Below are 12,000 nucleotides of genomic sequence, written 5' to 3'. Positions count from 1 at the left end.
ATTAAAAATTATGATTGCCATTGTTAAAATCACAACCTAGTTAAACATTTTCACCCAAACTACTGGTAAAAGTTGAAATGATGAGTATAAAATTAAGCCATAATCATGTATTTATTTTCATTAAGGGGAAGCATTTTACTTATCTTTATATCACTTTAATATGTGTATTAATAAAGATTTACATGAATAAGTTCACTGATCTCTACTATTCAAAACATTTTTCCTGATCTTTTCAGAAGCTGATTACTAAAAACATGTAAAATTCAGTATAAATAAGATTAATGGGAAGACTTTATTAGAAATACATTGATAAATTGTTAATAATAAACCTAATTTCCTTACTTTCTGGGAATAGAGTAAACATATAACAGGAGAAAATAGGACTGTAAGCCAAGTTATATATTCAGAAAGCTGCAAGTTTCTGGGATTCGTGTACTATACAAAAGCAAAAGACACCATAGAGAACACAGCCATACATAAGAAAGTAATCAGACAGAGATTTCTGTCAGCGTGTCTGAATTATTTACAACAAATTGATCTCAGTTATTCTTTTAATGCAATTCAGAATATTCAGTTATAAAAATAATCATGTTTTCAATAATGAAGATAAGAATGCCCAAATCAAAATACTAGTAAGGGATTTACAATTGCATGAAGGCCGACACATAAATTCATGGACAAAATTTCTAGTTATGAACTGTTCCATCAGCTACTGATTTGTGGTACAAAAATTGCTACATCCACTCTATTGGATTAACGTTAACTGAGCAATATAATGAGGCATTCATAGACACAGAAACCATTTTGCCAATATTGTCGTGTTTGTCCAATTCCTAATGAAACGAAACAGATTTACTATTGAATGTAAAATCCTAACCTTTATATTGGTATTGTATAGAAGGCATATTTTTAAAAGAACTAAACATCACTTTATTTTCTATTCTTCAGTATTGATACCTGAATATTACATGTTAAGCTTTCCACCTATTGGGTAACAATAGGATAAATAAAAGTTTATTTGCTAATTAATCTAAGATACTGTGATTTTGCCCAAAACGTTCTAAAACTCATCTGCCAAACTCCCAGTTAGCTGGAAAATTTCACACCTGGCAGACTTGCCTTAACGTCCCTTGAAAGTAAAAGTGTTAGGTCATATAACTAAAAGATCTAGGATAAATCTTTCAGTGCAGTCAGAATCAGCAACTCAGATAATGTTATCATAGGCTCTCTTTCACTGCCTGTATTGAATGTAGTCTCTCTCTCTCAGAGAGAGCCCTTCCAGTGTCCTGGCTTGAAACACAGGGGTTTGCTTTATAACACTTCAGCAAGCAGGTAAAGAGAAGAGGAAAGGAGAGGGACGGGGAGAGGTGATGAGAGTGGAACAGAAGGGTCCGGGAAGGGAAGAGAAAGGAGGGAGGGAAACAGAACTGGAGAGGGAGGGGAGAAAAGAAAGAAGAGTAGAGGAACAAGAAAAAGACAAATGCAATAAGTGTGGAAACATGTTAACTGTTGAATCTGGGTGATAAGTATTAATATGTAGGGATTCATTACATTCTTCTCCCTGACACCACAGTTTTTAAATTTTTCAAATCTTTTTAAATTTAAGTTTTAATTTACGAAGCACTGATCCAGAAAAAATGAAGGACTACAACAAGGAAGAAGGCACATGACCAAGCAAAGGAGAGGTCCTGCACAGAAAGATGGTGTGGTCCAAAGATGACCCTGTGCAACAGCCCTGGAGGGAAGTAGACTGGAGCAGAAGGATCAACGCACCAGAGTAAAGCGGCACGGCAGTGAGGGCAGGAATAATTGACAGATCATCAGACATGATTAAACCATTTGGGGAAAGTTTATTAACTGTGTACAGAAGATCTAATGGAGCATTTGGAAAAGATAAGAATAGGTCTATAGGAGACTAAGGAGCTAAAACACATAAAGCAGTTTTTAATTCCAAAAAAAAATGTTTTTAAGTAACAAAAAAGGGAATATAGAGCATAGTAAAGGGAATCGTAGTATATTAGCAGGCTATTCAGTAAAATATATTTTCTACATAATCATGTAAGGACTGATATGTTGTTGCTGTTGCATTAAGATTATGGCCTAATTAATTATAGTAGACAAAGAAAGGGAATAAATTTCGCCCAATGCATCTGTAATCTCAGCACTTTGGGAGGCTGAGGCAGGGGAATACCTTGAGCCCAGGAGTTTGAGGCTGCAGTGAGCTATGTTCATGATCCTGCACTCCAGCCTGGGCAGTAAAGTAAGACCCTGTTTCACAGAAAAAGGAAAAAGAAAAAATTGGAGGAAGTGGTAGAGAGTTAAATCATCAGCTGTCATAAAAGGAAGTCATAGAAAATGTCTAAAACTTTGGAATCAAGTAATTACAATATATTGAAATTAATATTAGAACAGAGAGTAAAAAGAGCTAAAAGCGGTCTACTCTGATGTGGGAGAAATAGGGCACAAACTGCTACTTTTCATTAGAATCCTTGGGTAATATTTGTAACTATGCATGTATTGTATTGACAACATTTATTTAAGAGTAAAACTAAGTTTATGAACCAAGAAAAACCAAAATTGAAGTAATTTTTTTAAAAATGTGTCCTTGGAAATGGCTGGTTCAGTTTTATCCTTTAGCTCAAGGGTTTGAAAAGTACCAAAGATACTGGGGAAAATGAGCCCTAATGTCCGCCTTTGACCACGGAAAGGCAGGGTCTCCAACAGATCACCATTAGGCATCAGTAAGTTCAGGAAAGAAATAATTCCCTGAGGGTTCTTAGTTATCCTGTCCCATGGTGGAGAATAAGGGTGGTCTTAAATGAAAATGTTATTCCAATAAACGAATCACCCAGCTTATAGAATAGCTTAGAAATCCATGGAAGTTTAATTGATTTGAATTAGGTTTTACAGACATAGTGTTATAATCTCAAGTATGCCTTTCTGAATCCTTTCAGGATTTTAGTAGCAATGGACCCAAGGGGTGGGAGTGTGAGCTTGGTGGAATAGAAAGAGCACTGAAACAGAAACCATGAGATCACATGCAACACTAGGATGTGACTTAAATGTTCTGAGCCATAGTTTGCTCGTTTTAATTCCCTTCAAGTTTGAAAATACTATGATTTGGAACTTGCTACCCATGAGAAATGCTATAGTATATAAGTACAAAGTGGAAGCTTGAAATTATTTTGTTTTGTCTTCCTTTTGAATTTTAGGCCCATTGTCTCATGTTTATTTGGAAATGTGAGTATTCAGGATTTATAAAGAGAATATATTGAACATATAATAACCTCAGCAAAAATAGTTGCAGACAAAAGCTAGAAAGGGTTATTAAGGCCAGAAGTAGCAGAATACCTTGTCCTTTAGTTTCCAAGTGAATTTTGACATGAAAACACTCATAGAAAATGTAAAGGGCAAGATAAAACAATGGCCCTTGAGGAGCTATTTGGATCATTTAAGAAAGTTCAATTGAACAGATAATGCCGAAACATTGACTTACTCTCTTTACCACAGTCCATCTACTTAGCCTTGCGCTGCAGAGACTCAGAAAAAAAAAAACCAAATTATCCTGTTTATGTGTGTGACCAGACAGATGCAGAGCAGTAAAACAAGTCAACACAATGGTACTAAATTTGAGGGCCACACTTACAATATCTTCAGGCTTTATTTGATTTCATCGTCTGTTTTGAGTTTCAGAAGTATTTTCCTCATTTTGCCTGATCACCCACACTTCTTCTGCTCCCTATAAGTCTCCACCTCTAAGCATGTACAGTATATGTACCTCCCTCCTCCATGTGTACAAACATTCATCACAGACAGAGTCCCAGCCATGTGTCAGGAGATGTGAGGCGTTATGAATGAAGACAGGAGCTGCAACCAAACAGGCAGAAGACAAGCTCCAATGACATCCCACTGTGTGCTCACTTTTCACCAGCACTATCCAGAGAATAGTTTTTCTCCTTCTGCCTTTTAAGTTCCAAAGTCCTTTTTAATCTTCTTCTGTGATACTGTTCCCCTGATGCCCTCTCTTGATTCAAGTCAACCAGCATATGAAACTGCCTCTGGCAAGATACATGTTCAGTGGGTTAATTGGCATATCATACATATCATACTGCTGGAAATAAGAATATGAAGAAATCATAGAAGAGCTACTGCTTATTGAGGGCTTACTAAGAATCAGACATCCTCTTGCCTGCTGCCAGGTAAGACATGACTTTGCTCCTCCTTTGCTTTCTGCCGTGATTGTGAGGCCTCCTCAGCCATGTGGAACTGTGAATTAATTAAACCTCTTTCTTTTGTAAACTAAAAAAGAAAAATCAGACATGATGATAGGTGACTATTATATAATACTTGTCTCATTATTCCATCTTTCAGATTATGAACTTGAAGCCCAGAATGGTTAAATCTCTTTGTCCAAGATCCCCCAAATAGAATGTGGCACACACAGGATCTGAATCCCTCTCTGTCAAGCTCCCAAAACCCCAGTGCTTGATTCTGTGCTATTGTGGCAGCCACAAAAGGTGATGAGTCACTGCAGTAGCCAGCTTACTACACAGAACCCACAGAGATAAGGGATGGTTTAAGTGAGCTTCACATGACTTAGAGTGGTTCACAAACCATAGCAACATAAGAATCACCTTGAGAACTTGTTTTTCTAAAAAGTGGATTTGCAGGTTCTTCTCCAAGGCCCCTAACACAAACCTCTGGGGATAGAGCTTAGAAGATTAGCATCTTGAACAGTCTCCACCAGTGATTCTTAGCAAGCGACCCTCACACCATACATTGAAAAACACCAGCTTAACAGCCCTTGGCAAGCTGTTTCTCTATTCCAGTGGTTCTCAAAATGAGGTCCCCAGGCTAGCAGCACCTGGAAACTTTGTTAGAAATGCAAATCTTCAAACCCTACCCCAGATCTACTGAAGCAGAAACCCTGGGACTGGGGCCCAACAATATCGTTTAACAAGCCCTGAGGTGATTCTAATGCATATGAACGTATGAGAACCAATGCTCTAACCTAATATGATCTTGACATTTTCAGGCCTGACCCACATTGCCAACACCATGGGAAGGCAGGCCTCCAAAACCTTCATGATTTTTTCCAGGGTACTCAACGAATCCCACTAACTCGTCTCTCACCACACACCCTAACCTGTTCCCATCCTCCTGGATTCTAACCTTGTCATTTATTCTCTACCACCCTTCACCTGACATTCAGATTTACACATTTAGATCCACACCTCTCTAATTATAATGTGGGTGTGTAAAAACTTATCTAGTTCTCATGTCTCTCAGAGCAGGCCCCAGTGACGTTTCCTCTGGTGAGTGCCTTTGGCCCTAAATGGGGTATCCAGTTATTCTGTTTCACTCCAGCTTCTTTTGAGAACTCTTGAACTTGATATCTGCAGACTCAGTCTATCATTGGTGGACTCTGTAGTAATGTTGTTTGTTGTTGATATGGTTTGGCTGTGTCCCCACCCAAATCTCATCTTAAATTCCCATGTATTGTGGGAGGGGCCCAGTGGGAGGTAATTGAATCATGGAAGCAGGTGTTTCCCACGCTGTTCTCATGATAGGAAATGGGTCTCACAAGATCTGATGGTTTTATAAACAGGAGTTTCTCTGCACAAGCTCCCTCCTTTCTCTCTTTGCCTGCCACCGTCTGTGTAAGATGTGTCTTGCTCCTTCTTGCCTTCCACCATGATTGTGAGGCTTCTCCAGCCATATGGAATTGTGAGTTTTCCACTAAACCTGTTTCCTTTGTAAACTGTCCTGTCTCGGGTATGTCTTTATCAGCAGCATGAAAACAAACTAATACAGTAATTTGTTACAGTAGCAAGAAGAAGGAAACTAATACACTAGACATCAGCAAAATTAAAAATCAATGGTAGGAAAATAAAAAGTCAATCTACAGACTGCTATAAAACAAACACAGTGCATGTATCTAATAACGGGATTGTACCTAGAATATATAAAGAAATCTTACAACTCAATAAGACAACCCCACTTAAAAATGGGCAAAAAATGCTAAGAGCTACTTCACAAAAGAAGAAACCTGGATAGCAATAAACACATGAAAAGATGCTCAAAATGATTAGTTATGGAAAATGAGAAATTAAAGCCACAAGGAAATCTTACTGCACACCCATTTGAATGGTTAAACTTTAAAAGATTATAATAACAACTGCTGCCCAGCATGTGGTACAACTGGAACTCTCAGACAAAATTTGTGGGAATATAAAATGGTACACGTACTTTGGAAAACACTTTGTCCATTTCTTATAAAGTTACTTGTATACTTACCTATGGCCTAGCAATTCCATTCCTCCGAATTTACTCAAAAAAATTAAAAATGAAACGATATACCCATATAGTTATGTATACAAATATTCACAGTAGCTTCATTCATTGCAGTCCAAAACTAGAAACAACCTAAATATTCAGCAACCAGTGAACAGACACACAAATGTGTTAAACGCATATCATAGAACACTTCTAAGCAATAAGAGGGAAGAAACTATTGATATATACAATATGAATGAATTTCAGAAACATAATGCTAAATTTTAAAGCAAAAGTCTACACAAAATAATGTATACTGTATGATTCCATCTATACGAAATTCTAGAAAAAGGAAACTACTCTATAGTAACAGAAGGTTGCTTGGGCCAGGAGGGTGATAAATAATTAATTGCAAAAGTGGAGGAGGGAACTTTTTATAGGATTGAAAATATTCCGTATCTTAATTGCAGTGATTCTTACACTGATATATGCATCTATATGTAAATAACAACACAATGAAATTGATTTTTTAAAAACATAATGATTAATAAAATGTTGGGAATTGGGAAGAATGAGCATAAAAAGACTGTCAAACTAAGGTGGGGGTAGGGGATACCACAGCCGGAGCAGCAAGAACAGGGGGTAGGGTCAGTATGCCCAGTGACTATGTGTGTTAGTAGCGGGAGTCACCTTAAACAATCACTTAGAATAGTTGAGCAGACTGTGTGATTCTCTTTATTGGGCAGATGGCAAGAGTAAAGTATTTTTCACTGTTCAATGTCTGATGAGAAGTTTTTAAGCAATAAGAAAGTCAATAATACACATTTGGGGGAAAGTAGATTTTGCATGGGACAATTTTATACTGTATGATGTCTTACACATCAGAGCCCTGAACTGAATGGACTTAATGAGAGAGCTACCTGGAGATATTGCCAACAGGAAAGAGCTTTCTAGAACTGTTTGAATAGTCATAACTCTATAACAAAAATAATCAAGAACACAACCTTTGTCTGAGCCACGGGGATGCTCCACTTATTGTACCATTTCCCCTTTGAAAATGGATAGCCTTGGGTTGAAAGAGGTTTCCCACTGATTCCGCAGTAAGTAAATGAAGAAATAAATTACTTCTTATTGTTGTTTATCTGAACTGGCTCAAGGCAATGTTGGTATTGTACCTTGCAATGACAGTGGAAGAATTTGTGCATAGGCTAAGCAGTTATGCATACATTACAATTAATCAGTGTTGTCCTTAGGGATAATGATGCCCAGCTCTTTCATCAGAAGCTAAAGGAGTGTATTTGTATTCCTGCGTGGCCCTTTTGACTAGGGGGTAGGTAGCCAAGCTACTGTTCTCTTGGAGATCTGCCCATCAAGACTCAAGATAATGACAAAAACCCTAGCAAACTTTCCTAATTGTTCTTGTCTGACTTCTTACTGGCCGCTTTCAACCCACGAGTGAAGAGAAACAGAAAGAGAACGTGGCTTCCTCTACTCACTCAGTCGTTCATTTAACTAGCAAAAGAGGGTCAGATAACCTTTACATTGAAATGGGCTGCCTCAGAATGTACTCAAGAAGAGGTGTGTACTTAACCAGCAGGAAAGGGTGATTTAGGGAAGTGTGGTAGAGTGAGTAATGCCCCCCCACTCCCAAAATATGCCTGTATCTTAAACACCAGGAAATGTAAATACATTGCTTTAAATGGAAAAATGGACTTTGTAGATATGATTAGGGTAGGAATCTTGAGATGGGAGATTATCCTGGATTATTTGAGTGGGCCCATATAAGAGGTCTGTATAAGGGAAGGGAGTAGAGAAACAGTCCAAGAAGGAGATTGGCTGATAGAAGCAAAAACTGACTTATTTGCTTTGAAGATGAAGGAAGGGGCCACAAGCTAAGGCCTGAGAGCAGCCTCTGGAAGCTGGAAAAGGCAAAGAGAGGGATTCTCCCGAAGAGATTCCAGAAGAAATGCAGTTCTGTTAATGTCTTGATTTTAATCTATAAGATCCACATTTGGCTTCTGAGCTCCAGAACTGTAAGATGATACATTTGTCTTGTTTCAAGACACAAAAGTTGTGGTAATTTGTTCTAGCAGCAATAGGAAACTAATACAGGAGAAATTCTAAATTCTATGAGGGTTAGACCAGGAGATATGTATGTATGATTCTAAATTACAAAATGTAACGTGCTAATTGATTAAGACTACTTCAAATTCTGTGCCCACCATGCTCTTTTCCAAACTCAAAACTCTGTCCCTCCTTCTTGTCACTGCTCTTGGTGTTTGTGTGTGTGTGTGTGTGTGTGTGTGTGTGTATGTGTTTTCTACAACCCACCTCCATTTACAAACTGATGGGAAGCAAGTCAAGATACAGAAACAGAAAATGGATATAAGCCACTCCTTTTCTATCTGCCCTCATTAGTTCTCCCCTTGCCCTACTTTGGCCACCAAAAACTTATATGCATTCATTCACTTCTTGTTTGCCTGTTATGTCCTGTATCCTTGTATCCTCTGCCCTGTCTTCATGTAACTTACAGTCTCACTCCCTACCTGCAACCTGTAGGGCATTTCCCATTCCCAAGAGCGTACCTACTGTTTCCATTATTTGAGACAACTGGCAGTTTGGCACAGAAGCTAGCTAGCATTTCTTATGAAATCTAGAGAAGCAATGTTGGTGCCCCATTCTAAGTGGGCTCGAGAATGGGTTTCTAGAGGGCCAGTCTCATGTGATTAATGTGAGTAATCATTAAGACATGAGTTCAGCTATGGGACAAAAGTAAAAGTTTGATCACTGATGTTGCCTCTGGGAAATCTTGGTCAATAAAAAATAAAATTCTAACCCCGCATCTGACAGAATGAACCTCCCCTCCTTGGCCAAGGGAATTCCAAAGAAACCTGAAAAACTAGTTCAGGTCACGACAGGAAATGAGGATCAGGCATGCCTCATTATACTCTCCTGCTTTTAGAGTTTAGACACAACTGACCAATATTAACATGAAAACGGAGATCTTAAAACAGCCTCTTTGTAGTGATGACATTGTAGGCATTCCAACCTGCCTCTGGTATAGCATCACAGGACAGACAGTAGGCTCTGAAGAAAATCAAAGTATTTTATTCCCGAAGTATTTTATTTCTTTGACATATTTTGAAATAACCCTGCAAAGCTGTTTCTTGTGGGAGAAATTTGCATTCTGTAAAGAATCTCCTTCCATTACTAGGTATTTTCTGGAGAGTCTGATGCCTTTTGAGGTATGGACAGTGACATTCACCATATATTCTCTCTGAGGCCTGCTGCCTGGAGGCTTCATCTACTTGACAAGAGTCTTCGCTTCCCCAACCCCCATTATCTGAACTCAAGCTGACTTCAACCCTTCAGGCAGCACTTAATTCTTTCAACCAATTGCTAATTAGGAAATTTTTGAATCCACCTACGACCTGGAACCCCCACACCCCCTCTCCCCCGATCATGTCCCTTTTTTCCAGGCCAAACCATTATATACTTTATGTATGCTGATTGATGGTTTTGCCTGTAACTTCTGTCTAAAATGTATAAAGCCAAGCTATAACTCAGACACCCTGGGCATATGTTCTCAGAACCTCCTGAGGCTGTGTCATGGGCCATGGTCCTTAAATCTTGGCAAAATAAACTTCTAAGTTCATTGAGGAAAAACAAAACAAGACAGGAGGTATTTTTGTTGTTGTAAAAAAAAAAAAAGAAGAATAGAGACATTAATTCAGCATTACTATGCATCAGAAAGATTACATAAACATTCATTTTATCTTTAAGTAGCCCTGCAAATTGTTATTTTTCTCTTTATAGATGAAGACACTGAAGGACAGAATTGTTAACTTGCCCAAGGTTAATTAATAAAATGGCAGCACTAATAACTAATAAAATGGCAGCACTAAGACCCAAACTCGGGTCCTCCCCAACATTCTTTTTAGCTAAGTAACAACTAACTCCACAAGAACGTTGGGTAGAATGAAACACTTCCATATCCCCTTGTGTGACCCATGGTTGGCCCCCTGCTCTTTGGTGCAGTCTCCAACTACTTCCTCCTAATTCCAACCCCACCTGCTATTTGAGGGTACATTTGTTTCCTGTCAGTCAATGAGCAGGACATGGAAGCTATCTCATTTAGCACTTAGCAATTCAGTATTTTGCAACAAATGCAAGCTCTGTTGGGTTTTCCTCAGGCTCCAACTCTGCGACCACTTTGTCAGGTCTCCCATCAAGCACAGGATGCAGAATGGAAAAACTGCTTCTCCATGAGAAGCTAAGCCTCAAGGCCAGAGTCATTTCCATGGATGCCATCAACAGCTGCAGCTCCGCAGCCTGAATCAGGGATGACTTACAAATGAGGGCAGGCTATTTGCAGCTCTCCAATTCCACCATTCTCTATGATTCTCTCCTCTGGGATCAGTAGGCCAAGCTTAAGTCCTGGAGAGAAATGACAAAATGAGTCTGGATGCCTGGGAGAGACCTTGAGGCCAACCTGAAAATGGCCTCCTATTTTCTTTTTATTTATCCCAGAGAGACATCAAGAGAAATACACTGCTCTTCTGAACCTCAGATTCCCAGAAGAGACCAAAAACACACACGAGTAACCATTGCTTAAAAATCAGTTTTGAAATAGTGGCTCCACAAAATATTGAACACGCAATTTTGTATTTCTTGGTAAGTTGAGGTCAGAAAGTGTCACCATAATTGGTATATTGTATTTGCATCCCTAGAGTCTAAATGTGTGGGAATGGGGGTAGGGGAATTAAGGACTCTTGTTTCTGTAGCTTGGTTTGCTAGCAGCTCGTTTGTGCTTGATGACCAGACCCGTCCACATATGCATGTGATGTTGTGCCTCACTAATGCTTCCTGACATGCTGTTGATTTAAGACTAAAATCCCTCACAATAGAGAATTTCACTGCTCTCCAAAGGTTCAAAAATAATGATGTGTTGAGGATAAGGATGCACAATGCATTTTATTCTTCTTTCTCCAACAGAGAATTGGGGCGGGGGGGGGAAGTTATTTAAAGGCAAAGATAAGAAAAAGGCACTTTCATACAATTACAATTTCAAAGGACTTGCCAAGAAAATATTTTCAGCTGCCAAGTCAGCAATTTTCCAAAGATTTCCTAACAGAGAAAGAAAGAGTAATGGAAAAGAAATTATCAGGGTAAATTTAACTATAGTTTAAAGACCAGCAGGTGATACACAGCACAGTATTACTTCTTTATTCATTAATTGCCTCAGAGACACTCCCTAAAAATCTAACCAAACTGACAGACAGCAGCCCCGCTCTGACCTTATGAATAGCAAATCTGCACTAATAATCTCAGTCTGCACTTCTGTGCTTTGCCCCACCACATCCAGTACTGGTCTTCAAAGCACACGGCAGCACCCTCCCTGATTTGCAGATAAGGCAATCTGGAGCTTCAAGAAACAAAAACCTTCCCAGGAACACAGGAAAGCCTTGTGAGGAGAAAAACAACTAAAGCCCTCCACTCTTTCACTCTCATCCTACTCCTGAACCCTCATCCCCCACCCTCAATCCTCCATTACTAGCTAAATTCCTCTCTGACCTCCACCAGATGGATCCTTCGGTAAATCCAGACAATGGGAAACGCTGACCAGGTTTGAGCCATTGTTTTAATGTGACTCCTAAATTTTCCTTGGAGATTTTAATTTCCGGACTTAAGATTTATACCTCAGGGTGATTTGGTAAACTTTTT

The 12,000-nt window shown here is 38.9% G+C and overlaps 1 long non-coding RNA gene across 1 annotated transcript in view; it reads right to left on the bottom strand.

Moving 5' to 3' along the window:
• Positions 1-3,659: 3,659 nt before the first annotated feature.
• Positions 3,660-12,000, bottom strand: part of LOC105506907 — a 35,001-nt gene continuing 26,660 nt past the window's right edge. The window contains exon 3 of the long non-coding RNA XR_001001008.1: positions 3,660-4,285. This is a non-coding gene — a long non-coding RNA (uncharacterized LOC105506907). The remainder of the gene's footprint in view (positions 4,286-12,000) is intronic.

The sequence above is a fragment of the Colobus angolensis genome, unplaced genomic scaffold (assembly GCF_000951035.1).
Source record: "Colobus angolensis palliatus isolate OR3802 unplaced genomic scaffold, Cang.pa_1.0 Scaffold141, whole genome shotgun sequence".
Classification (NCBI taxonomy): Eukaryota; Metazoa; Chordata; class Mammalia; order Primates; family Cercopithecidae; genus Colobus; species Colobus angolensis.
This window is presented reverse-complemented; position numbering and strand designations above follow the sequence as displayed.